The sequence below is a fragment of the Pseudophryne corroboree genome, chromosome 3 (genome assembly GCF_028390025.1).
Source record: "Pseudophryne corroboree isolate aPseCor3 chromosome 3, aPseCor3.hap2, whole genome shotgun sequence".
NCBI classification, from domain to species: domain Eukaryota; kingdom Metazoa; phylum Chordata; class Amphibia; order Anura; family Myobatrachidae; genus Pseudophryne; species Pseudophryne corroboree.
Genome location: NC_086446.1, coordinates 159837148 through 159861246, shown reverse-complemented (window position 1 = coordinate 159861246; position 24099 = coordinate 159837148). Strand labels below are relative to the sequence as shown.

The following is a 24099-nucleotide window of genomic DNA, read 5'->3' as shown; positions in this document are numbered from 1 at the left end:
CTGTCCGGCACTAACTAAACACAAGATGTTCCTAACTATCACTAAACAAAAACACAGAGTTCTCCAGTAAACACTGTATAGCTCACTTGTATCAGGAAGCTCCTCTCACAGAGATCCTGCAGTCTTCCCAGGCAGTCTGCCCACATTAATCAGGCTAGAAGCCCTATAAGGCTCTTGCACAGCTGAAAGCCCTGATTAGCCCTCTGTGAGGCCAAAGATCCGAACTGGGCCCAATGTCTGGAACTTGCCCTATCTCTCTCTCAGGGCCCTTATCCAGCTTTTCCAGCAAACTGAAAAGGTTCTAACAAAACAAAAGCATTTTCCTAGAAGTTTTCATTTTCTAAAAGATGTAAGACAAGAACCTGGGACAAACATACCTGCCCTCAAACACTATCCCAGTGTACTTGTCACATATCCCCCTCCCCTGTTTCGACCTAGGGGCCGGAACACTTGTAGCCCCCAAACAGAAGATGCGGGACAATGCATCTGCGTTGGCCAATTTTGTACCTGGTCTATGTTCGACAGTAAACTTAAAATCCTGCAATGCTAGAAACCACCTAGTTACACGAGCATTCTTGCCTCTATTTACATACATCCATTTTAAAGGGGCATGATCTGTCACTAGTCTGAATTGTCTACCCAAGAGGTAATATCTCAAGGTATCTAGTGCCCACTTAATGGCCAAAGCCTCCTTTTCCACAATGGCATACCTTTTTTCATGCTCATTGAGTTTCCTACTCAAATAAATGATAGGGTGTTCGTCCCCATCTCTGGTTTGGGACAGCACAGCCCCTATCCCTACCTCTGAGGCATCTGTCTGTACCACAAATTCTTTTGAAAAATCTAGTGTTATCAATACAGGTTGTGAACACAAAGCCACTTTTAACGCTTGGAACGCTTTTTCTGCATCAGGTTTCCATTTCACCATATTTGACTGCTTCCCTTTGGTAAGGTCTGACAACGGCACTGCTGTGGTCACAAAATTGGGAATAAACCGTCTATAGTACCCAGTTATTCCCCAAAAAAAGCCCTTACCTGTTTTTTATTCACTGGACGAGGCCAGTTTTGAATAGCATAAATTTTATTCAATTGCGGCCTAATCAGACCTCTGTCTAATGGTGAAGCCCAAGTGTTTGACCTCCTCCATTGCGAGGCAGCACTTCTTTGGGTTAGCAGTTAACCCTGCCTCTCTGATTGAGTCCAGTACTGCTTGTACTTTAACCAAATGGGACCCCCAGTCTGTACTGTGAATTACCACATCATCCAAATAGGCAGCTGCATATTTTCTATGGGGCCTCAAAATGTTATCCATCGCCCGTTGAAAGGTTGCTGGAGCCCCATGCAACCCAAAGGGTAACATCTTATACTGGTACAGCCCCTCCGGAACCGAAAAGGCTGTTTTTTCTTTTGCGCTATCAGATAAAGGTATTTGCCAGTAACCTTTGGTCAGGTCAAACGTGGTGAGAAACCTGGCTGTTCTTAGCCTTTCTATAAGCTCATCCACACGGGGCATGGGGTATGCGTCAAACTTGGACACCTCATTTAACTTACGAAAGTCATTACAGAAGCGTATGCTACCGTCGGGCTTTGGGATGAGAACTATGGGACTGGACCACTCACTGTTAGATTCCTCTATGACTCCAATTTCTAACATGGTTTTAACTTCTTTAGAGACAGCTTCTCGCTGAGCTTCAGGAATCCTATATGGTTTTAAATGGACCCTGACCCCTGGTTCTGTGACAATGTCATGTTTTATTATGGTCGTTCAGCCAGGCAGCTCTGAAAATATCTCCCTATTTTGGATGAGAAATTCTTTAACCTGATTGTTCTGATCAGCTGATAATGTCTCTGACACCTTTACTGCGGGAAGCAACCGAGGTGAAGACACCGAAGGGCAAGGCTCCGCTGACAGAGACAACCTATCTTTCCAGAATTTGATTAAGTTAACATGGTAGATTTGTTCGGGTTTTCTCTTTCCCGGTTGGTATACTTTGTAATTAACCTCATTCACTTTTTCCCTAATCTCAAATGGACCCTGCCATTTAGCTAGGAATTTGCTTTCCACAGTGGGTACCAAAACAAGAACTCTATCTCCAGGAGCAAATTCCTGTATCTTGGCACTCCGGTTATATACCCTCTGTTGAGCACTTTGGGCCTGTTCCAGGTGCTCTCTGACAATAGGTACCACGGCTGCAATCCTATCCTGCATTTGTGTTACATGTTCAATAACGCTTCTATAAGGAGTGGGCTGTCCTTCCCATGTCTCTTTGGCAATGTCCAACAGCCCTCTGGGGTGTCTACCATACAACAAATCAAATGGAGAAAACCCCGTAGAGGATAGAGGAACTTCTATGATGGCCATTAACAAGTAGGGCAACAAACAATCCCCAGTTTTTCCCATCTCTATCAACAACCTTTTTTAACATACTTTTTAATGTTTTATTAAACCTTTCCACCAACCCGTCAGTTTGGGGATGGTAGATGAACGTCCTGAGGTGAGTGACCTTAAATAATTTGCACAATTCTTTCATGATCCTTGACATAAATGGAGTACCTTGGTCAGTCAAAATTTCTTTTGGTATTCCCACTCTACTAAAAACCTGCACCAGCTCCCTAGCTATCGCCTTGGTTGTGATAGTGCGTAAAGGGACAGCCTCAGGATATCGAGTGGCATAGTCCATAATTATCTGGATATACTGATGGCCCCGAGCAGACTTTAACAAGGGCCCCACGAGATCCATGGCTATTCTGTCAAACGGGACCTCTATAATAGGCATGGGAACTAGTGGGCTCCTGAAATGGGGTCTAGGGGCATGATACTGGCATTCAGGACAGGAAGAACAATATTCAGACACTTCTTTATAAACCCCTGGCCAAAAGAACCTTTGTAAAACTCTTTCAGTGGTTTTTTCTGCCCCTAAATATCCTGCTGTAACGTGACTATGAGCTAAATCTAGTACAGTTCTCCGATAAGGCTGGGGAACTACCAGCTGTTCCACCACATCCTCACCCCTTTTGACAATGTGGTACAAGAGCTCATTACAGATGGCCATGTGGGGATACATAACCCTGTCACCTGGTACCACAGATTCCCCATTAACAACCTTAACATTCTCTCTAGCCTTTATTAAGGTAGGATCCTTTAACTGTTCAGACGCGAACAGATCCTTCTTTACCTCCAGGTCAGGCATTCTTTCAGTTCTAACTACCATGTCTCTGTTCCCAGCAAGAGGGTCCTCACTGGACTCCCCATCTGTTACTTCCCCAGCCAAACTAGCAAAAGGCAAAGGGTCAGAAAGTTCCGAAGACACACGTACATCCATAAAATCACCGGTATTATCAACTGGCTCTTTACTTCTCACATCTGTTGATAACCGTGATTCCCACAGTTTCCAAAAATGAGGAAAATCCCTCCCTATTATGGCCTCATGCACCAAGGTGGGGACCAGTCCTACTTTAACAATTGCTGACCCACAACAAGTTTCTATATTAACTTCAGCAGTGACATAATGTTGGGTATCCCCATGTATGCAAGTTACCCCAATAGGTATTTGCTGGACCTTTAAGGGGTTCACTAACCCAACTTTCACGAGGGTAACTAAACTTCCTGAATCTAGCAAGGCCTCTACCCGGTTACCCTCTAAGAACACATCACACATTTGTTTTTCCAGCTCAGGTGAAGGTACCACAGTACAGGCTAACCTAGCAAAGAAAGACATTCTGCGACATTCAAAGGCAGCATCACATTGCATGGGTTCTTGCGTGACTGGGCAATTGGCAATAACATGACCTGGCATACCACACCTAAAACATTTAACCACACGATCATCAACCCGTTTGGGCAGCATAGACCATTCTAGCCCCATTGGCCTGTCTCCAGGGCCAGTGTTTACAGTCTCTCCAGCCTTGCGTTCTCTTAACCGCCCAGCAACGTTTTCCCACGGAACAGTCTTACCAGTCTTTACTGAAGAGCGCTGTCGAGGATCTATGGGTTTCTGGGTGGTCATCAGTAGTTCCTCTGCCGCCAAATACCTCTCTACCATGTCCACTAATTGGTCAGCAGTATCCGGGTTTCCATGGCTCACCCACTTGCGCAGGACCATGGGCAAAGATCTCAAATAGCGGTCCATGACAACTCTTTCAACCATCTGGGGACCAGTTAATGTCTCTGGCTGTAACAATTTTTTTGTTAACTGAATAAGGTCATGCATCTGGGAGCAAGGAGGCTTCTCCATGGCGTACACCCAAAGGTGCACCCATTGTGCTCGTACTGACAGCGTGACTCCCAGGCGGGTCAGGATCTCAGTCTTTAGTTTATCATAGTCCCGAGCCTCAGCAGGGCTTAAATCAAAGTACGCTTTTTGGGGCTCACCTGACAGAAAAGGTGCCAGCAGACTGGCCCACTGTGCTTTCGGCCAGTTCTCACGCTCGGCAGTCCTTTCAAACGTGGTCAGGTAGGCCTCCACATCATCAGCCTCTGTCATTTTCTGGAGGAAGTGACTGGCCCGTATAGAACTAGAGCTGGTCGGAGCACTGATGGTTATATCTCCAATCCGGGCCGCAAGGCTCTGCACCACTTCTGTTAAGGCCTCTCTATCCTGACGCTGTTGCCTGTAAAGTTCGTCAATAGCCACCTGCTGCTGTCTCCTATTTTCCTCCATTGCCACCTGCTGTTGTCTGTTGGCCTCCTGCTGAGCCGCTGTAGCTTGCAGTAAGGCTTTGAACAGTTCCTCCATGTCGACAGACTTTTAGGCGGCTTTGTAGCTGCTTTCACCCAGGACATATATCAAATCCTCAGGGCGAGTCTCAGTAACTTCACACTGGGCTGTATCTGAATAAACCACCGTTTTCTACAGGCCTCATAAAGCTGCTGCTATCACTTATGCGCAGAACGGCATGCTCGCATTCTCCACCAAGTTGTAACACTGTAAGGGTACAAGGTGCCATTTCCTGGGGTAAATGGCAGCACGCAGCAGCTGAGGAACCACACAAGTCCAGTTTCTGGTGCAACTGGCCACAGCCAGTTTTATTATACAGAAAATAAAACAAACACCAAAAGAAAATACCTTGCCTGTCCGGCACTAACTAAACACAAGATGTTCCTAACTATCACTAAACAAAAACACAGAGTTCTCCAGTAAACACTGTATAGCTCACTTGTATCAGGAAGCTCCTCTCACAGAGATCCTGCAGTCTTCCCAGGCAGTCTGCCCACATTAATCAGGCTAGAAGCCCTATAAGGCTCTTGCACAGCTGAAAGCCCTGATTAGCCCTCTGTGAGGCCAAAGATCCAAACTGGGCCCAATGTCTGGAACTTGCCCTATCTCTCTCTCAGGGCCCTTATCCAGCTTTTCCAGCAAACTGAAAAGGTTCTAACAAAACAAAAGCATTTTCCTAGAAGTTTTCATTTTATAAAACATGTAAGACAAGAACCTGGGACAAACATTTACAAAAAAGAGAAGGAGGCTGCGCTTTGAGAGGAAATGAACAATATCCACTATAATGTGTAAAATTAATAACAATTTATTAAAAACACTACCTAATTAAAAAAACAGTATTATTATGTGCAATTATATTATACCATATGCATGCTTTAGAAATATAAATTTTTACCCAAAATGTTAATTCCGGACATGTGTCATATAAGCTCTGGAGGATCCGTTCCAAATATTGATATGCAAAAGTATTGATTGGACAAAACATATCTCTAAGTATGAGTTAGATGTATAATAAACATTTATTAGGATTAGAAATAAAAGTATAATACTACTAGAAGCTTCTATCCACAAGTAGGTCTGTCTCCTCTACCTATTTTAATTGTTTTTGTTATTGTAAACAGAGTTGTGTATGATTAACAGGAAATGTGCATCCAGGTGCCAATTAAGCCACCATTTTGTCTAGGGTATATAAAGCCCAAACCCAGGCATTATTGTATACCTTTGAAAAAGCTGCAAGGCATACGCAGCGAAACGCGTCAGGTTTCTGCATGCTCTGAGCACGACTCTCTCCAATTGGATCTGAACCAGCCCACAACATTTTCCAGCTACCCAGAGGAATCCCAGAGAGGCACCATCCAACCACCGCACTGCATGAGGTACCCACAACTTTTTGGGACATTTATTCCATCCAAAATCCTCTAGCGGTCTATGGAAATTACAAATGACTCTCCTGGTACCATCTAAATGGGACTTATATAGTGGAAAATCACTGGATATATACCATCTATGGGCAATATTTGGAACGGATCCTCCAGAGCTTATATGACACATGTCCGGAATTAACATTTTGGGTAAAAATTTATATTTCTAAAGCATGCATATGGTATAATATAATTGCACATAATAATACTGTTTTTTTAATTAGGTAGTGTTTTTAATAAATTGTTATTAATTTTACACATTATAGTGGATATTGTTAATTTCCTCTCAAAGCGCAGCCTCCTTCTCTTTTTTGTAATTGTATGTATATTGGGAGTGACTTCCCTCTTAAACATTGGCTGCCGCTTAGCTGAGCTCCTCATCTCACAGCGCCCGAATACCCCAGGGTATTTTTTACCTTTCTTTTGCCTGGGACAAACATACCTGCCCTCAAACACTATCCCAGTGTTCTTGTCACAATATATATATATATATACTGCTCAAAAAAATAAAGGGAACACTTAAACAACACAATGTATCTCCAAGTCAATCACACTTCTGTGAAAGCAAACTGTCCACTTAGGAAGCAACACTGATTGACAATCAATTTCACATGCTGTTTTGCAAATGGAATAGACAACAGGTGGAAATTATAGGCAATTAGCAAGACACCCCCAATAAAGGAGTTGTTCTGCAGGTGGTGACCACAGACCACTTCTCAGCTCCTATGCTTTCTGGCTGATGTTTTGGTCACTTTTGAGAGCTGGCGGTGCTTTCACTCTAGTGGTAGCATGAGACGGAGTCTACAATCCACACAAGTGGCTCAGGTAGTGCAGCTCATCCAGGATGGCACATCAATGCGAGCTGTGGCAAGAAGGTTTGCTGTAACATAGTAACATAGTATCTGAGGTTGAAAAAAGACAATTGTCCATCGAGTTCAACCTATTTGTGGTCTCCTATGCATGATGATTTGACTCAAATTTCTGACTGATGCTGCTGTCAGCCGTTACATTTTATCCCTATTTATAGTAACTATAATGCATGACTATGCACCATACCCCTGGATATCCTTATCCATTAGGAATTTATCTAACCCATTCTTAAAGGTGTTGACAGATTCCGTCATTACAACTCCCTCGGGCAGGGAATTCCAAACATGTATTGTCCTTACCGTGAAAAAGCCTTTACGCCGTATTGTGCGGAATCTCCTCTAACCTGAGCGAGTGTCCACGAGTCTTCTGTGTTGATCTAACCAAAAACAGGTCCCGCGCAAGCTCTGTGTATTGTCCCCTTATATATTTGTAGATGTTGATCATATCCCCTCTTAGTCTCCGCTTTTCCAATGTAAACATGCCTAGTCTTTCAAGCCTTTCCTTGTATTCCATCGTCTCCATGCCCTTAATTAGTTTGGTCGCCCTCCTCTGTACCTTTTCAAGCTCCAGGATATCCTTTTTGTAGTACGGTGCCCAGAATTGTACACAGTATTCAAGGTGTGGCCTCACTAGTGATTTATATAACGGGAGTATAATACTCTCGTCCCTAGCATCAATACCCCGTTTTATGCATGCTAATATCTTATTAGCCTTCTTTGCTGCAGTCCTAGTTTGGGTACTACTGCTTAGCTTGCTATCTATGAGGACACCTAAGTCCTTTTCCAGTACAGAATCCCCTAATTTTACCCCATTTAGTAGGTAGGTGTAATTTATGTTCTTGTTACCACAGTGCATTACCTTACACTTGTCTGTGTTGAAGCGCATTCTCCATTTGGCTGCCCATGCTTCTAATTTAACTAAGTCGTTCTGAAGAGACTCGGCATCCTCCTCTGTATTTATAGCCTTACACAATTTGGTATCATCTGCAAAACTTGACACCATGCTCTCTAGACCTTCTGTTAGGTTGTTAATGAAAATATTGAACAATAGCGGTCCTAATACTGAGCCTTGCGGCACGCTACTTAGCACTTCAGTCCAAGTTGAAAAAGATCCATTAACCACAACGCGCTGCTTCCTATTATCTAACCAGTTTTTTACCCAAGTGCATATTGTGCTTCCTAGCCCTGATTCTTGTAGCTTGTAGATAAGTCTCATGTGTGGTACAGTATCAAACGCTTTGGCAAAGTCTAAAAAGATTACATCCACGTCTTTACCCTGATCTAGGTTTGCGCTTACTGTTTCATAAAAGCCAAGTAAGTTGGTTTGACAGGATCTGTCCATCATAAACCCATGTTGATTCCTTTTAATGACCTTATTGGTTTCAAGGAACTTCTGAATACTATCTCTTAGAATACCTTCCAATACTTTCCCCACTATAAATGTAAGACTAACTGGTCTATAATTACCTGGTTCAGCTTTACTTCCCTTTTTGAATATAGGCACTACTTCCGCTATACGCCAGTCTTTGGGAACCATACCTGATATAACTGAATCCTTAAAGATCAAAGATAGCGGTTTTGCGGTGTCTGTCAGCGTAGTGTCCAGAGCATGGAGGCGCTACCAGGAGACAGGCCAGTACATCAGGAGACGTGGAGGAGGCCGTAGGAGGGCAACAACCCAGCAGCAGGACCGCTACCTCCGCCTTTGTGCAAGGAGGAACAGGAGGAGCACTACCAGAGCCCTGCAAAATGACCTCCAGCAAGCCACAAATGTGCATGTGTCTACTCAAACGATCAGAAACAGACTCCATGAGGGTGGTATGAGGGCTCGACGTCCACAGGTGGGGGTTGTGCTTACAGCCCAACACCATGCAGGACGTTTGGCATTTGCCAGAGAACACCAAGATTGGCAAATTCGCCACTGGCGCCCTGTGCTCTTCACAGATGAAAGCAGGTTCTCACCGAGCACATGTGACAGACGTGACAGAGTCTGGAGACGCCAAGGAGAACGTTCTGCTGCCTGCAACATCCTCCTGCATGACTGGATTGGCAGTGGGTCAGTAATGGTGTGGGGTGGCATTTCTTTGGGGGGGCCGCACAGCCCTCCATGTGCTCGCCAGAGGTAGCCTGACTGCCATTAGGTACCGAGATGAGATCCTCAGACCCCTTGTGAGACCATATGCTGGTGCAGTTGGCCCTGGGTTCCTCCTAATGCAAGACAATGCTAGACCTCATGTGGCTGGAGTGTGTCAGCAGTTCCTGCAAGACGAAGGCATTGATGTTATGGACTGGCCCGCCCGTTCCCCAGACATGAATCCAATTGAGCACATCTGGGACATCACGTCTCGCTCCATCCACCAACGCCACGTTGCACCACAGACTGTCCAGGAGTTGGCGGATGCTTTAGTCCAGGTCTGGGAGGAGATCCCTCAGGAGACCATCCGCCACCTCATCAGGAGCATGCCCATGCGTTGTAGGGAAGTGATACAGGCACGTGGAGGCCACACACACACTACTGAGCCTCATTTTGACTTGTTTTAAGGATATTACATCAAAGTTGGATCAGCCTGTAATGTGTTTTTCCACTTTAATTTTAAGTGTGACTCCAAATCCAGACCTCCATGGGTTAATAAATTTGATTTCCATTGATAATTTTTGTGTGATTTTGCTGTCAGCACATTCCACTATGTAAAGAAGAAAGTATTTAATAAGAATATTTTATTCATTCAGATCTAGGATGTGTTATTTTAGTGTTCCCTTTATTTTTTTGAGCAGTGTGTGTATGTGTATATATATATATATATATATATATATATATATATATATAGTCATTTGGGAAAGAGGGCACTCACCATTATGTAAAAAGACATCAGAAGGTCATTTATTATAGAGGCATAGTCAGGTTGACGTTTCGATCAAATCCAGCGATCTTTATCAAGACATCATTAGGTAATGTAAGAAGCAAGACACCAGGAGCAGCATGTGTCTTGCTTTGATCGACCTGACTATGGCCCTCATTCCGAGTTGTTCGCTCATTGCCGAGTTTCGCTATATTGCGATTAGTCGCTTACTGCGCATGCGCAAGGTTCGCAGAGCGCATGCACTTAGTTATTTTACTCAAAAGTTAGGTATTTTAAACACGGCATAACGAGGATTTTTCATCGTTCTGGTGATCGGAGTGTGATTGACAGGAAGTGGGTGTTTCTGGGCGGAAACTGCCCGTTTTATGGGAGTGTGCGAAAAAACGCTGGCATTCTGGGAAAAACGCAGGAGTGTCTGAAGAAACGGGGGAGTGTCTGGGCGAACGCTGGGTGTGTTTGTGACGTCAAACCAGGAACGAAACTGACTGAACTGATCGCAATGACTGAGTAAGTCTGGAGCTACTCAGAAACTGCTAAGAATTTTCTATTCGCAAATCTGCTAATCTTTCGTTCGCAATTCTGCTATGCTAAGATACACTCCCAGAGGGCGGCGGCATAGCGTGTGTAATGCTGCTAAAAGCAGCTAGCGAGCGAACAACTCGGAATGAGGGCCAATGCCTCTATAATAAATTACCTTCTGATGTCTTTTTACATAATGGTGAGTGCCCTCTTTCCCAAATGACTGCATATTGGAAATTGAGTTGAGCACAACCTGGCTGTATTACTGATATACGGACTAGTGCGGACGTCCACAGATCTATATATATATATATATATATATATATATATACACACAAACAGTATTGCCGGCACTCAAATGCTTAAAATCACTACTTGTCCTGGTGCCATCCCGGTCCAGATGATCCCCATATATGCAGTGTATAGAAGGCGGCACTCAAAGGACTTCCAACAAGAGAATAAATTACTACTGAGTCTGGTCTTACATTCAACGTTTCGGTGTCGCCACCTTTACCTGAGTTCTTGATAAAGGTGGTGACACCGAAACGTCGAACGCAAGACCAGACTCAGTAGTCATTTACTCTCTTGTTGGAAGTCCTTTGAGTGCCGCCTTCTACACACTGTGTGTATATATATATATATACATATACAGGTTGAGTATCCCATATCCAAATATTCCGAAATACGGAATATTCCGAAATACGGACTTTTTTGAGTGAGAGTGTGATAGTGAAACCTTTGTTTTCTGATGGCTTAAGGGCCCTCATTCCGAGTTGTTCGCTCGGTAAAAATCTTCGCATCGCAGCGATTTTCCGCTTAATGTGCATGCGCAATGTCCGCACTGCGACTGCGCCAAGTAAATTTGCTATGCACTTAGTAATTTTACTCACGGCTTTTTCATCGTTCTGGCGATCGTAATGTGATTGACAGGAAATGGGTGTTACTGGGCAGAAACAGGCCGTTTTATGGGCGTGTGGGAAAAAACGCTACCGTTTCCGGAAAAAACGCAGGAGTGGCCGGCGAAACGGAGGAGTGTCTGGGCGAACGCTGGGAGTGTTTGTGACGTCAAACCAGGAACGACAAGCACTGAACTGATCGCAGATGCCGAGTAAGTCTGAAGCTACTCAGAAACTGCTACGAGGTGTGTAATCGCAATATTGCGATTACTTCGTTCGCAATTTTAAGATGCTAAGATTCACTCCCAGTAGGCGGCGGCTTAGCGTGAGCAACTCTGCTAAAATCGCCTTGCGAGCGAACAACTCGGAATGACCTCCAATGTACACAAACTTTGTTTAATACTCAAAGTTATTAAAAATATTTTATTAAATGACCTTCAGGCTGTTTGTATAAGGTGTATATGAAACATAAATGAATTGTGTGAATGTACACACACTTTGTTTAATGCACAAAGTTATAAAAAATATTGGCTAAAATGACCTTCAGGCTGTGTGTATAAGGTGTATATGAAACATAAATGTATTCTGTGCTTAGATTTAGGTCCCATCACCATGATATCTCATTATGGTATGCAATTATTCCAAAATACGGAAAAATCCGATATCCAAAATACCTCTGGTCCCAAGCATTTTGGATAAGGGATACTCAACCTGTGTATATATATATATATACACATTTTTTTGTATTAAATTGTCAGCTTTATAGCCTCCATTGCATACTCCTGCTCTGCTGCCATTGTACACTGTAATCATTTCAATACTTCCTTCTGTATAAACAGGGAAAAAAAGAAACGCATAACAGGCACGGATATGATGGTGGACAGTACAGCCAGGAATATGGTAAGGCACAGTGCAATAGTAGTGTGACTGTGGTCATTAAACAAATGCAATTTTTCAAATATCAGTGTTGAATTTAGTAACACCCTTTTCAGACTACATTGCCAGGTCGCACCAGGGATTCTGTAGATTGCTCCAAAACGGATGTGAGCCATCTGAGACCCCTTTTAAACTGGTGGCAGGACCAGGTTTATTGCTTGGTCGATGATGTCAGTGCTTGTGTGCAGTGCCAGCGCTTGGAGATGAGATCATCTCCTAGAGCCATCTCTACCTATCCTGTAAATGGGTCCCGAGTCACATCGATCCGGCTTACACTGCACCGCGGCCCGGGTAGGTCCTGAGTTAAACCCTTGTACATACCTGGGTGGAAATGCTCGACCCGTGTTACTACTCTTACGTCCTAGAGGATACTGGGGTCCATATTAGTACCATGGGGTATAGACGGGTCCTCTGGGAGACATGGGCACTTTTTTGAGAAATTGATAGTGTGGGCTGGCTCCTCCCTCTATGCCCCTCCTACCAGACTCCGTTTAGAAAATGTGCCATGGGGAGCCGGTCACGCTTGGGAAGCTCCTGAAGAGTTTTCTACATTTATTTTATTTTCTATAGTTTTCAGGCATGTCTGATTGGCACCAGACTGCCTGCTTCGTGGGACTTGGGGGGGGGGGCAACCTCCCAAGGGTAATGCTCCCGTTCCCCGCTGACAGGGCACTGAGCTCCTGAGGGTCATATTCGCAAGCCCCACAACGGCGAACGTACAGACCCACAGCACGCCGCCACACCTAACAGAGCCAGAAGTCAGAAGAGTGGAGAGTAGGTGGCCGGTGTCCCAGTTAGCGGGTCACCGGCTGTATTGGCGGCACAAGGGTAGGAGCGCAGCGCTGACATGCAGGCTTCGCTCCAGGCTTCAGAGACACTGTAGTGACCGCTGTGAGGGGTGAGCTGAAGCCACTAAATATACCCACACTGGCAATGCACTACAGGGGTTTTAACCCACTGTAGAACAGAATAATGACCTCAGCCAGTATAAAAAACCCGGGAAGACCGCACGCCATTAAGGGGGCGGGGCTTTACTCTGAGCAGATCCAGCAGCTCACCAGCGCCATTTTCCCTCTGCAGCTATACACAGGCAGACTGGCAGGGAAGCGCAGCTCCTCCACAAGGACTCCAGAACACCTCTGCGGTACCAGGGGGTCATAGCAAGGGGAGGCGCAATATTTGTGTACTATGCCCTGTTAAGGGTACTTAGTTGCGACCCAGCTAAATGTATTATTTAGCTATAGGGGCGCTGTGTAGCTAGCTCCATTATACCAGGTGTCTCCCTAGGAGGGCTCTGTGTGGGTTAACTGTGGTTTTAACCTATTTCCTGTGTGTGTGTGTGTGTGTGTGTGTGTGTGTGTGTGTGTGTTTTCTTTCACATTTATCTGGGGGATCACACTGCCGTGTACTCAGGATAGTACACATCTGAACCAGTGTGGTTAGATTCATTAAAAGGGATGATTTAAAATATTTCGAATAAATTATCCCAAAATGAGGAGACGCAATACTTAAGGCAATCTGTTGATGACCTGATGAATAGAGATTCAGTGGTCATTCCAGCGTCTCAGACCCCTACCATTTGTCCACAGAAGCGTACTCTGGACCAAATCCTGCAGGCTGATACCGATGATGATGATGATGTATCAGACCCAGAGGAGGGTGAGGTGGACTCGGGAGGGGGGGATGCAGCTTTGTCACAGGGTATACAGGCCCTGATTGAAGATATTAGAGAGGTCCTGCAAATCCCTGATAAGGTATCAGAGGACGAGGAGGAATCTTATTTTAATGTGAAAAATAAATCCTCCGCTACTTTCCCTGCATATAAGGAAATAAATTCCCTATTTGAAGCAACTTGGGTAAATCCTGACAAGAAGTTTCAGGTCCCAAAACGGTTACTCACATCCTTCCCATTTCCTCAGGATGATAGGAAAAAATGGGAAAACCCACCGATAGTTGACACATATGTTTCTAGTCTTTTTCTTAAGGTAGTTTTTCCTGTTCCTGGGGCAGCTTCCTTGAAGGATGCTGCAGACCGCAAGCTTGAGACCACTCTCATATCTCTGTACACAGCTGCTGGGGTGGCCCAGAGACCCACTATAGCTTGTGCGTGGATCTCTAGGACTATTGCAAAATAGTCAGGTAATCTAGTTGAGGGGTTAGATTCTTTATCCAGGGGGGAGATCATTTTACTCCTACAATATATACAGGATTCTGCTAACTTTATGGTGGAGGCCATAAAAGAAATTGGTTTACTCAATGCATGCACCACTGCCATGGCAGTGTCAGCACGGAGGGGCTTGTGGCTACTACAGTGGACTGCGGACGCAGATTCCAGGAAAGGCGTGGAAAGCCTACCTTTCACAAGTGAAGCCCTTTTTGGAGATGAACTGGATACGTGGATATCCAAGGCTACGGCGGTCAAGTCTACATACCTTCCTTCCGCAGCTCCCCCAGATAGAAAATCCTACACTGCTCCAACTCTGCAGTCCTTTCAGACAGCGAAGTTTAAACACAAAACCAAAGGTTCTTCTACGGCCTTCAAAGGCAATAGAGGTAAACCCAGAATACCAGCAACCCCGGTTCTGCTTCCTCTAAGCCTTCAGCATGATGGTGGTCCATACTGCCTGGAAGAAAGGCAGGTGGGAGCCTGTTTGAGATTCTTCAGTCACATATGGGCAACGTCATGCCAGGATCCCTGGGTCAAAGATCTTATAGCCCAGGGCTACAGACTGGAGTTTCAGGAACTCCCACCTCACAGATTCTTCAGATCAGGCTTACCAGCTTCTCAAGAAGCAAGTATGACTTTACAGGAAGCAATTCAAAAACTGGTACAGACTCAGGTCATTGTTCCATTTCCACTTCAGCTGCAAAACCAGGATTATTATTCCAACCTGTTTGTAGTTCCGAAACCGGATGGTTCGGTAAGGCCCATTTTAAATCTCAAGTCGTTGAACCCGTACTTACGGGTGTTCAAGTTCAAGATGGAGTCTCTGAGAGTGGTGATGTCGAGTCTGGAAGAAGGGGAATTCTTGGTGTCTCTGGATATCAAGGATGCGTACCTTCGTATTCCGATTTGGCCGCCTCATCAGGCTTATCTAAGGTTTGTCTTACAGGACTGTCACTACCAGTTCCAGGCCCTGCCATTTGGCCTCTCTATGGCACTGAGGGTATTCACCAAGGTAATGGCAGAAATGATGTTTCTCCTCCGCAAACAGGCAGTGAACATAATACCGTACCTGGACGATCTGCTGATAAAAGCACCATCTAGGGAGAGGTTGTTAGTCAACATTGCCCTCTCAACCCGACTACTCCAGGATCACGGGTGGATTCTGAACATACCAAAATCTCATCTGGAACCAACACGGAGGCTTCTGTTCCTGGGGATGATACTGGATACGGAGGCACAGAAGGTATTCCTTCCATTGGAAAAGGCATTGGCGATCCAGATGATGGTGCGGAATGTTCTAAGACAAACCCGGACATCGGTGCATCTATGCATTCGCCTTCTGGGAAAGATGGTAGCTGCTTACGAGGCGCTGCAGTATGGAAGGTTTCACGCAAGGCCCTTCCAGCTGGATCTGTTGGACAAATGGTCCGGATCGCATCTTCACATGCACCAGAGGATCCGTATGTCGCCAAAAGCCAGGATTTCTCTTCTGTGATGGCTTCAGACTTCTCACCTGACCGAGGGCCGAAGGTTCAGGATTCAAAATTGTACTCTGCTAACCACAGATGCAAGCCTCAGAGGTTGGGGTGCGGTCACCCAGGGGGAACAGTACCAAGGAAAATGGTCAAGTCAGGAAGCCATCCTTCCAATCAACATTCTGGAACTAAGGGCCATATACAATGCCCTGCTACAGGCATTGCATCTTCTTCAAGATCAAGCCATTCAGGTGCAGTCGGACAATGTGACGGTAGTAACGTACATAAACCGACAAGGTGGGCTTTGAAGATCTATGTGAAGCGGACAGCTCGTCACAGACAATCTGACTCGCTGTTTGTTCTCTATGATCAGGTTTACTATCCAGCATGCTTATTCAACGGCAGGTTTGCTGTGTCCAAAATCTGTACAGGCGCACTCTACTAGGTCGGCGGGTTCATCCTGGGCAGCAGCCCGGGGTGTCTCGGCTTTACAGCTCTGCCGAGCAGCTACGTGGTCAGGTTCGAACACTCTTGCTAAGTTCTACAAGTTCGATACTTTGGCCTCTGAGGACCTTCAGTTTGGTCAGTCAGTTCTGCAGGAACCTCAGCACTCTCCCACCCAGTTTGGGAGCTTTGGTACATCCCCGTGGTACTATGGACCCCAGTATCCTTTAGGACATAACTCCCTTTATCGTAGTCCGTAGAGGATACTGGGCGCCCGCCCGGTGTTTCAGTTCTTCCTGCACTGTTACTTGGTTAAGTATTGGTTCAGTGGTTGCTGTTCCTGGTTTTAAATTTGGTTAGCTTGGCTTTCCTCTAGTTTGTGTGTGCTGGTTCAAAATCTCACCACTATCCTTTTATATCCTTCTCTCAAAGTATGTCCGTCTCCTCGGGCACAGTTTCCTAGACTGAGTCTGGTAGGAGGTGTATAGAGGGAGGAGCCAGCCCACACTATCAATTTCTTAAAGTGCCCATGGCTCCTAGTGGACCCGTCTATACCTCATGGTACTAATGTGGACCCCAGTATCCTCTACGGACTACGAGAAAAGGATTTACTGGTAGGTAATTAAAATCCTATTTTTTCCTGGTCCTTTTCAGACTGAGCAAAATCCTGGGATGCTGCACATTCACATGCAATAACCTGGGTTATTTCTGTTACTCTGAAATGGGGGTTATACCGCTTTCAGATCAAAATGCTGGGTTGCACCCAGGATTTTGTACATGGATCCAACCTGGATGCAACCCGACTTCTTACCGGGTCACTGCGCTGGATTGGCGCCGTTCACTCTGCACATAGGTGCAGGTGACGGAGCTTAGAGATGACATCATCTCCAAGCGCTGGAATGCAGCTCTCACTGTGCTGGAAACAGGTCCTGGGTCAGAAGACCCGGGTAACCTGCTCCACTGCAGCTCACCCAGGACCCTCCTATGTAAAACCCTGCTATGTACCCGGGTTGGATTCCCGGTGACTGGACCCGCGTGGAGCCGTTTCCACTGACAAAAATCCCAGGTTTCATGTATTCTCATGTATGATAACCCAGGATTTTTCAGTCAGTGGAAAAGGGGTATTAGTCTTCAAAAGCAAACCAGCCTCCTTTCCAGATGTACCTGAAGTAATCATTTCCTATTCTCAGGGTCCTTTAAAAAGTTCCTTAATGTGGCCTGTCATGCTTCGGTCTCTACGTCTCAAACTTCTGGATCTCTTTTTATCTATCATGCATTGCTCTGAGACTCAGGACTCATTGTGGTATTGGATGGAGTAGAAACATATGGCCATTCATCAGGGTCTAAATTAAATAAAAATTAATTGCACTTTTTTGTTTTAGTACTATCACAAACCGTAGTGAGGTGCACTTAGTCTTGCTAACAAGACATGATCAAGGTCGTACGATATGGGTGAGAATTAAATAGGGTGTCAATAAGGTGTCACTATTTGGGGACGGATCAATTGTGTGGTGAGCAAGAGAATAATATCAGCCTTTGGTTTGGTTTAAATTAACTTTGGAGTGTTATGAGCTTGGAGAGTAAAATTTAGGGGAATCAATATAGGAGGGCATGACCTCTGGTAGAGACTATTTTGGGGGGAGAGACTGACCTTGGATAAAATGGATTGCACATGGAATTACCATTTACAATAGGCATGGTCTAAGGCTACAAGGACTTGGGCCGATACTGCCCATTGTCTAAACCTGGGTACGCACTGAAATTATCTGTCGACCTTCTGATGGGAAAATACAATACATCGATATATCATGCCTGCATACACACTGCACAATCCGCCGTACAATAACAAAATATATTGTTGCATTATTAATTATTACACCACATGATATGTCGCATTGTCCCAACTGATGAGCAGCACATCAAACGATGTATTGTGTGTACACACTATATAATGGTCGTCGTGGTTTATTGCGGGTTGCAACATTGGCCTAGCTTCAGAGTACTACTGTAGTCAGGCCATGTAAAGTACTGTAGTTGGGACGTGCGGTGAGCAAAATAGCTCAGGAGGCACTGGCTAGCACCAGAGCCAGATTTACATGCAATATATGAGCCAAAGCGTACATCTGGGCATTATACACAGGTACAGCAGTATAAACTCCGGGAAATTTGGTGAGTTTTGATCAGAGATGTTCCTCACCTGCCATAGACTTTTTACTCCAGAGTTTTGGCTATAAAAATGATTAGAATAATGCAAAGAAGGTATTTCTAACATATTCTTTGTAGTTTTCATACTTTATACAGTCAAAACTCTGGCACAAATGTTAGTATGACAGGAAAGGCTCTGCCTCACCTGCCTCACCCCACCGCACGTCACTGAAAGTAGTACTGGACTACTGTATTCAGGCCTAGTAAAAAAATGTAAAAAAAAAACAACTAATGGGCATATTTGTTAATATAATTGTTTTGACACCCTTTTCACAGAATTTTAGTTTCACAGAAATATTTGAAAGGGCAAATGGAGAATTCCCCAAATTCTCCTCCAAGCCCTTAAATTTGCATTTTTCTTAGTAAGCAGATTGCATTTCCAACATTTGTAATGGGAAATGTGATATGCCTACATTTACTAAAATTAATTTGTAAAAAAAAAAACAGCAAAGGGAGCCTCATAATAATAATGCCATCTTTAGATGGCGTTATTAGGGCTTCCCTCTAGTTCCCTACTACTGCTGTGCTCTGACATGCAGAACAGAACAAGGAGCTGGCACCTGTGACCAGCCTTGTGTGTCTACCAGTGGGGTACTCGCAACGTACATGCACTGACACAGGCTCTGGGTATTTTTTGCGAAAAATACCCTAAGAAGTGCAGGGGAGCGATTCACAAGGACAGAGCTTACTCACAAGCTCTGGCCCTCCATGTGATATTTGATGCATTGTTGCAATGTATTTAAACAGCAAAATGTGAATCTGAGATGTGCGATTGCGATAAATATGCCCCAAAAAGAGAAGATGTGATTTTGAGAAGTTTACTAGTATAGTAATAAAAATACTGGGGCTCGTTCAGAAATGAACATAAGCTTATTTTGCAGCTTTATTTTTTTATTTTTTACTACAAAATGCCCCCCCCCCCCCCAACTACTAAATTGCCGTACACATGCAGACTAAGGTGTTATGACTTGCAGCGTGGAAACATTGATGGGAGGGAGAGTATTGACTCTCTCATTGATATGGTCATCTGCACTTATCTAGCTTTAGTAATGAAAAATATAAATTAATTTCTTAGAAAATAAAAACAGTATCAGCACTAGAGCTACTATCCGCAAAAATCAGGGGGACATAAAGCCACTCTCAATACTAGGCTGGTGTCATTTTAGAAGGAAACTACAGTACACAGCAATGGGGTTTCTCTGTCACAGTATAAAACCAGGCATGTAAAACAAGTAATTCATTTTTGAAATAGCACAAGGCTTATTCCAGACACCCATGGGCTGAAGGTGTTGAATTAAATTTCATTAGATAGGTAAAAAATAAATTTTTACTGGAAAATGACAGGTCCCAGAATTCCCAGGATACCTTTAAAGGCTCGGGTATGCTGGAGCTGTTGTACTGGCATGGGTGCCAGGGCATGCTGACACTTGAGGAACAACAATTACCAGAATGCCTTGCTATCCAGGAACCTATAGGGAAAACGTTAGCAAAAAAAAAAAAAGCAATATAAGAATCATTTTAATAAAATACTGTATAGACACACCACACACAGGCCTTGTTTCTGCTGTATTAATTACATAGTTCAAGGGTTCCTTACACTTTTTGCCATCCCTCGCTAGAACTGGTTGTACTTCATAAAGAATACCACACAGATCTGAGGGATAGGTGCAGCTCTCTGCTTGGACACAAGTTGCATATAATCGCAAATGTAAAATGTGTCCAGATAACATACATTTAGCTACCTTGGCAGCAGAGTTGGTTGCATCTTGTGTTTCTGGTCAAATTCACAGAAGTAGCAAAATGCATTTTTTTATGGGACGCAATTTACATTTGCAATTATGGACAATTTGCGCCTAACTCTGCATGAGGCCCAGTGTCAGAAAAAAGTCTGATTTCCAAACCTTTCTAAAACTATTCTCATCAATATAATGGATGAAAGGACAGATGGTGCACAACCTGATGCTTGGATTACTAAATGAGCTTAAGAACTGGCAATAATGGGAAGTAAATTCTCAATCGCAAACTAGTGTCACAGAAGCGCATTGTGTTCTAACATATTTTAGGCCTGCATGTAGCAGTCAGTGTAAATGCAGAGATCACATCACATTTATCAGCAATAGTCTGACAGGAACTCCATATACTGTACTCAGAGGATAATGCATGAGTGCATGATGCACCCATGTGACACCAATACCCCTTTCACGCTGAAGCCCAGACAGACTCCGACCCATGTCTGACTCAGGATAGTGAACATGGGTCGGAGCCAGGGCTTCAGATAGACTTACCCCTTTCACACCACTGCTGGGATCCGGGTTTAGCAGCTCACACAGGGCACTTGAAGATGATGTCATCTTCAAGCGCTCCTGATACAGGCAATCGGGTCCTATTTAGACATGACCTAGGTCATCAATGAGCCTTTCATACTGCAGCCTACATGGGCTGGACGCGGCAATAACCCTGGTCCTGACCTGGGTCACGGACCTGGGATTTAAGATCCGGGTCGACCCTTTCACACAGTGCCGGACTGCCCCAGCAATAACCCAGGTTCTCGGCTCTGTGTGAAAGGTGTATGACATGAAACACAACTCTGAAAGGCTATATTTAAATTAACTTACTTAGGGAACTGTTCTCTTCCAATATTAACCCATATGACTACCATGATTTGCTGTGGTTCCCTTATGCAGTCAAATTTCATTAGCTATCACATATCTGCACCTTTACGGTTTGGTAACAGGCACATTTTTTATGGTACTCCCCGATAATATTATTCAATAAAGTACTTTAAATTCTCATTCAACTTGTATTGAAGGTTGAATAACCCATTCACTCCCAGCTGTATTGAATTTAGTAAAGTTGTGTAGGTGGCTATCATTGCACTTATCCAGTCTTTTTCTCCTCAGATGACCCCATTTGTGAGATCTTCGTCTATCCTGCTACTGATACTGCAGGTTTCACTCGCCTCATCCAATAAAAAGGAGAGCAGTGGAAGCACACTAACGGTTGTCTTTCTTGTATTGCTGTTGGTTGTACTCTGTGTTGCTCTCATTTTGGCATGGAAGCGACTCATCCACATTGACGGTGGTGAAGGCTACCATCCTCAGAAGCTGTGGGGAAGGGCACAGGAAATGGTGCAGAATGTTAAGAGCCGACTGAACCGTGATGATGATGATGAAGAAGAAGAAGAGGTGGGAAGCATAGCAGGCGATAAGGAAGATGAGGTAGAGGAGTCAGCTCCGCATGAGGAGCCAGATATCACAGCTTTATGATAGGACTGAGTGGAAGAGAAGCTTACAACGTGTGAGAAGTCTGTGATGTGAATTGTGAAGTCTATTCTTAACGTCTGTGTACATTAGTCTACATGCGGCTAAAAATGTTTATCAGAATATAATGAAATTATCAATGATAGAAATAGTCCAGTAGTTTAAAATTAAAGTACCTTTTTCAGTTACTATTTAAAATATATATATTTTTTAAGTTTTTAAGTTTATTATATTCCAAATAACATTGGGGGTCATTCCGAGTTGATCACACGTAGCAACTTTTTGCTGCTGGTGCGATCAACTAGACGCCGTCTATGGGGGAGTGTATTTTAGCAAAGCAGGGCTTGTGCAGCCCTGCTATGCTAAAAAGTTTTGTGTAAAACAAGACTAGCCCTGCAGTTACTTACCCTGAGCGATGGATCCAGCGATGAAGGTCCCGGAATTGACGTCCGACATCCGCCCTCCAAACGCCTGAACGCGCCTGCGTTCGGATCTCCACGCCCGGAAAATAGTGAGTTGACGCCCTGGATGCCTTCCTCCTGTCATTCTTCTTGCAGTCGCCGATGCGACCACTATCTTTGTATGCGGTGTCGCTGCCCGGTGACGGCTGCGCATGCGCAGTTCCAAACCGCTCGCACCACTGTGATGAACCGCAGAGTGCGAACGGGTCGGAATGACCCCCATTGTTAGATGTAAGGAAACCACATTTCCTTCTTATTTTATATACATTGCGCTCTTCTGATGTAGGTGAATTCTCAATTTAGTCATAAAAAGACCTTGAAGTAATATATTCTTTTACTTGATTTTATATTTTGACAGAAATAAGCCAGGAAGTGCAGGCCTTTGACAGGAAATGGTTAATAGAGGAACTTTTACAATAGTGCAGGCCAGTGACAGGAGATAGTTTATTGAGGAACTGCTCCCTCTATTATTTTTACCAAATAGGACAAACTAGCTCATTTCAACTCAGTTGTCTGGATGGCGAACACCTGTATGCAAGCTTAGCTCGCCCTGGAGTCTGGGAAGTCTTCCAATAATCTGGGAGGATCATATGCATTCCAGGACAGCAGTTTATTCACCTTTATTTCCACTGCCTTGTACTGCTATTTTAATAAAACCTGGTAAAGATTATGTTAAAAGTTTATATAATTATTGATCAGTGAAAGTTAATACACACAATAGGGGTTGGCAACCCCCAGCTCTTGTGCTAGACATGGCATGGCATTTGGATCCCGGTTAGGAGCAGAAGCAGGGTTGTGCCATTGCACTGGTGGTGGGTCAAGTGATCACTTCCTCTGAACGCAGGGAGGGTACAGGTAAAAGTCAGTGTAATCCAATGATGGCTGGTGGAGGATAGTTTACTGTCCCACCTCTCTGCATTAACTCCAGCGAGAGAGGTAAATTGGGCATATATGGATTATATGGGGCAAATAGAGGAGTACTGTCAGAACACATTAGGATCACGTGGAGGAGTGTGATGTCATAGAAGGGGCACATGGAGATATGGCATATAAAATGAACTTAGATTATATACAAGACCTACTTGAGGACTGGAAACCTTTGATAAAGTACTGCCAGGACGAAACAAAATCAGACGTCCTCTTGATTTGTAGCTGACTGCTGTGTTTCGTGGCTCGCCCACAAGTCCTGACCTTCCTTGGAGTGGGTGCAAGGGATCAGGAACAACATCTACCCGTTTCCAGCATTGTTCAAATAAGTTCAAATAATTGTTCAAATGACTGTATATTTTTGTCTATGTGAGAGACTTATATCTTTGTATGTAATAAAACCTTTACAATATTACGCTATGTGATATATTGAATGATGCTGCGTCCCGCCGCGACCGGACGGGGGGCACAAACATTGAACAGACAAGTCCGGAAGTGGGGCATGTCAGAGCACACACTAAAGTCGTACCGCCCGTCCACCGGAAGTGGGGCAGGCGGCGCATGCGCATTACCAGGCTAAGGACACAGGAAGTGTGGCGGAAGTGACGTTGGTCACGGTTTAGAACTTTAATTCGTTATTTCTGTGGTTTTTAATGTTCTTTTTTTTTTTGGTCTAATCTAATAAATAGGGTTATTTACCCATTTTACTGTAGCCTAGATACATTTATATCTATATTTATATATGAAAAAAAGTTATGTAGTCTTAACAGGATATGATGTCATAACCTCTGGCTCCTAATTACATCTGCTATATATATGAGATCTGCTCAGTAGTATTTCACCCCTTGATGAAGTCAGACAGACGAGAAGCGTTGGGTGTACCTCATGTGACTCTCCATACTAATACCCCTTTCAGACACATGACCCGGGAATTACCCTG

General features: G+C 44.3%; 1 long non-coding RNA gene across 2 annotated transcripts in view; it reads left to right on the top strand.

Annotated features, from left to right (window-relative positions):
* Positions 1 to 23574, top strand: part of LOC135054993 (uncharacterized) — an 84032-nt gene extending 60458 nt beyond the window's left edge. For both annotated transcript variants that reach the window (XR_010243610.1, XR_010243609.1), the window contains 2 exons: positions 12124 to 12184; positions 21412 to 23574. This is a non-coding gene — a long non-coding RNA (uncharacterized LOC135054993). The remainder of the gene's footprint in view (positions 1 to 12123; positions 12185 to 21411) is intronic.
* Positions 23575 to 24099: the final 525 nt, after the last annotated feature.